The following is a 4,618-nucleotide window of genomic DNA, read 5'->3' as shown; positions in this document are numbered from 1 at the left end:
ATGCCTTAAAATTGTCTCACAGAGGAATAAGGAAGCTACACTAAATATTCATAGGCAACCAAGAGGTGTTAAATCCCTAGTCATTCTAGACTGACCAGCCTATGACCTGAGCCTCCTAGAAAAATATTTCATACAGAGAAATAAAAGGCCATAGTGGTTTAAGCTAAGCAAGTGTTCTGGTCACCTCAACTGCAGGTGAACTCAGAGAAAGGCTGAGGGTATAGGGGTGATGATCAATAGCATCTACTGTTTTGTGCAATTACAGATTTTTTTAAAGGAATTTTACCAAGTGTTTTCCGGGATCTTATTTTTTTTTTAATATATAGCCAAATTCTTTTAAATCGTAAGACACTCATCATGTATTAAAATATGCATTCTCAGCAGAAGGCTTTTTCCTGTAAATCTAAGAAATTATTACAAATTAATCTTTAGAAGTGTCTACATTTCAGGAAAATAAGCATAGTCTTAGCATAGCTGTTTCATAGACTCCTTTCTGGAAGCATTTGCCTTAGTGGGTATTTATTGTTCAAATTACTTGCCATTTTTTTAAGACTCCTCTCTTTTTTTTAAATTTAATTCAGAGACTTCCAGTAAGTTGCAGAGTAATGCAGAAAATATCTTTATAAATTTCATCCAGCTGCATGGACCTATTTCCTGGTCCTTTGATATACTTGTCTTTTCTTTTGTGGATACCTGATAGTGCTGTCAGGTAGGCTTGGGCTGCTAACCATAAAGGTTGGCAGTTCAAGCACACCACCCACTCCAGGAAAAAGCTGAGGCCATCTGCACTAGCATGTTCGAGTCGATTATGTAACTGTTATGCCAGTCCATATCCCTGAGGCCGTCCCTACCCTCACTATCCTACTTCACCAGGCGTGATGTTTTTCTCTTGTAATTGGTCATTCTTGATAGCATGGCCAAAGAAAGTTATTGTGATCCATGATTTATCTTTGAAAGCATATCAGAAAACGAGCCTACCTGCTCCATAGAGATGTTAAAAGGCTTGGAAGCCCACAGGGGCAGTTCTACTCTGTCATCTAGGGCTGCCATGCCCTGGAATAGACTCGATGTCAGTGAGTTCACAGGTAACCCCTTTCTAAAACAGGCTGTAAGTTCAAATTTCTTTTTTACCTTCTGCACCAAGGCCTTCTTATGTCATTTGGTGTCTCCCAACCAGTACTCCTCTAATTCATTCTAATCCATACGTCGGTCTTAATTCTTCCCTCCAAATGTTTTTAGACGCAATTCCTAGTTTTTCTTTTCCATATTTTTAAGATCCAGTGACTCCTCTTTGAAACACTTTCCCTACAATCTCCTTCCTTAAAGATGTATGTAACGTGATGAAGCCAGTCTCCATGATCAGTCCATCACGTACGTCATTCATCTATTAAGAATTTGCATTCAGGTATTTGCACTCCTCATTTCATGAGTCTTCCTAATTCTTCTTTTTGCAGATTTTTTTACTTTCTTTTGTACATGTATATACAGTTATGCGTATGTATACACAAAAGGAAAATCAAGCAAAGTTGTGTACATACACACATAATGTATAAATCCATATATATGCACAGACACATATACATATTCGGTCTTTGATAGCTATTACAATCGTCGCAGAATAGGTAGTCAGCTCAGGCAATTCTAAGGGGAAAAAAATCACACGAGTAATCTGTGATGATGACAGATAAAACGGGTGAATTTGGTTTAACCTTCGCAAGCATCGATTTGGTTAGATATAAATCCTGATTCTTTCTTCATACTCGAAACCTTTGCTTATGTGCATAAAAGTGGCATGGCCTTGCCTGTTAAATTTTACATGATACCATATTTTATTACTATGCACACTAAAATAAATGGCTAATATCTCTCCCAAAAAAAATCTGTCAGGGATGCTCTAGGTATCGCTGCGCCCCTAGCCCAGGCTGAATAGTAATCAGAACAAAAAAAATCAGAATGAGAAGGAGGAAAGTAAGAAAGGAAATCAACAGCTTTTTTCCCCCCAAAGTGCAGGGGCACAGGAAAACTTATCTAGGCTAATCATCAGGAGTGTAAAATGTTTATTTCTGAGTTAATAAGCACCACCTGTGTTTATCAACTCTCTGATGACTTGTTTTGTCTCCTGCCAGGAATATAAAAGGTTCTCCACGATGGATTCCGTACTGAACATATGCATTATTAATGCGCTTTAAACCTGTGTCTGACTGACGGCACCTTCATTCTCCTCCCTCCCCTCCCTGGTACATACTTTCTTCTTTAATTTTTTTATTGAAATGATATCATATAAAAAATCATTGACGACATATCAATCAATTGGCTGTGACATGTTACAGGGAAAAAGAAAACATCAAGAGTGCCGATAACAGGCACTCAGTCTCATAAAATTTGTAATCAACTTCCAAGCCAAGGCGTAAATTGTAATATATTGCTCCAAACGCCTAACAATAATAAACTATTGGAATTGCACCTTCACATTTGCAATCATTAATAACAAAAAGCATGAAAAATTTTTGACAGTCATTCATTTTAATGGGTATCTGCTTGTTTATCAGAGTTTGTCATCTGGCATTATGGAAGACCATGTTATACTTGAAAGTGTTTCAAGAGAGAGGGTGCCCCAACTCTGTGTTCTACCTGCAGACAATGAGAATTCCACCCATAGGAAAATTCTCTAAAAATAGCTCTTTTTAAAAAAAATCTTAGCTCAAAGATTAAAACAAGTTTTCTCTGACCTTCAGTGAATATAAGAAAGCAAGACCTCAATTTGAATATATATATATATATATTTTTTAATCTGCATTGATTGGGTGGTGCAAACAACTAAGGTGCCAGGTTTCTAACTGAAATGTTGGAGGTTCCAATCCACATAGGTGTGCCTTGGAAGAAAAGGTCTGGTTGACCTACTTCCAAAATAGCCATGGAAAATACTATGGCGCACAATAGACAGTGAGCTCACCAGGAGTCAGAATCAATCCAGGGGCAACAGATAAGTGGTGCTGTCGAAGAACCACTACAAAGCTGTAGCTTAAAACAGTAACCGTGATTTATTGTGTTTATAAATCTGGAGTCCAACTGGCCTTAGCTTCTCATTCCATTGGAGTGCTTTCATAGTCCAGTCAAAGTTGCGGTTGGCGGGTGGCTTGGAATTGAGGGTTGAGGTCACCTTGAAGACTTTTCAGTCACCCATAATGTTCGGACTGAGAAGATTCAAACGGCTGGAGCTGGATGCGGGGGCTCTCACTCTCTCTTTCTCTCCAGGTGGTCTCTGCACATGTTGGCCCCAAGGGGACCAGACTTCTGACACAGTAAATGAAAGCTCAGAGCCGAGGGTCCTGAGGGAGAGCAAGTGACACCGCACCATCTCTCTTACGATTAAAGTCTCGCAAATCACACTTCTGGAGCACGCCACGACTCCAGTCTATAATTGACGGAGGCGCCGATTGGAGGGGAGGGAAGAAGACTCCCCCTCTGGATGAGCCGTTGACAACTTTCTCATACAGGATGGGAAATATTATTGTAGAGATGGCAGCAAACACAAACTGCCACACAGATTTAGGTGAAGGGCGTGCTCTGATCCACACACGCTGACACACATTGTGATTGACAGGACAGGGAAAGAGTATGAGGCAAACAGTGCAATGTTTCCATAGTTGCATTTCAAAAACTTTCATAGGTGTTCTGTAGCTAGGTGGTTTGCAAATGACCATGTAAGACAAATGAGACAGGGTTAATTAGATCAGGCTTTCTTAGCACCCTGGATAGACCAGAGTAATGCTCCTGTAAACTCTGCTATTAAAAATAAGGCTTAGGGACCAGCATTCATTTAGAGAATGTTAGATATGCAAATTCACAGGCCCCATTCAGAGCTAGCCAGCAATTGCACGTTAATAAAATCCCAAGGTGATTCATAAGCTCATAACATTTGAGAAGTGTTGTCTGCACGGACTATATCGTGTAAGGAATTTTCCAAATGGATTTATCCCTTGAGTCCTATCGTTCTCCTTGAACACATTGCGACACTAGACATTTGGGGCTCACCATGACATGTGTCCTCAGGGAATGCAGCTTCCCCACACCACACCTAAAGGGCGAAATTCTTCAGGTATCTACCAAGAGTAGTTCTCCCTGAATTGTGGCCGCCAGTCTCAAGCCTGAGAGAAACCCCTCCTTACTATCCTTCTAAGCCACCTTCTACCCACAATCGTCTGGCTCTCAGAAAGGTGGAATATTCTGTTAACTCCATCTCTAAGGGTTGACTTCTGTATTCATATATATATTCTGTATTCGTATATATATATATATATATATGTTGGATGTCAGATGATTTGAATGCATAATGCTGATCCTCTATGAGGTGTGACATAAGATAGCATGTTAGATTTCTGATAGCAGTTATTGTGACTGGAGAGATTTTCTTCTGCTTGGATCTTTTACAAAAGAAGTATTTGCTCTCATCCCCCCCCCCAAATGTGTGTGTGTGTGTGTGTGTGTGTGTGTGTGTGTGTGTGTGTGTGTTAGAATCCTAACCCCTATGACTGTGGATGTAATCCTGTTTGGGTCTTCTTTGTTGTGTTAATCAGGTCATATCAGTGGCAAGTGTGTCTTAAGTCTAAGAAGAGCA

The 4,618-nt window shown here is 39.9% G+C and overlaps 1 non-coding gene across 1 annotated transcript; it reads left to right on the top strand.

Moving 5' to 3' along the window:
• The first annotated feature begins 4,312 nt into the window (after nucleotides 1-4,312).
• Nucleotides 4,313-4,388, top strand: LOC142453991 (small nucleolar RNA SNORD28). The gene has a single exon (XR_012785532.1). It is a non-coding gene; the product is annotated as a small nucleolar RNA SNORD28 (small nucleolar RNA).
• The last annotated feature ends 230 nt before the right edge of the window (nucleotides 4,389-4,618 follow it).

This window comes from Tenrec ecaudatus, chromosome 7 (assembly GCF_050624435.1).
Source record: "Tenrec ecaudatus isolate mTenEca1 chromosome 7, mTenEca1.hap1, whole genome shotgun sequence".
NCBI classification, from domain to species: domain Eukaryota; kingdom Metazoa; phylum Chordata; class Mammalia; order Afrosoricida; family Tenrecidae; genus Tenrec; species Tenrec ecaudatus.
This window is presented reverse-complemented; position numbering and strand designations above follow the sequence as displayed.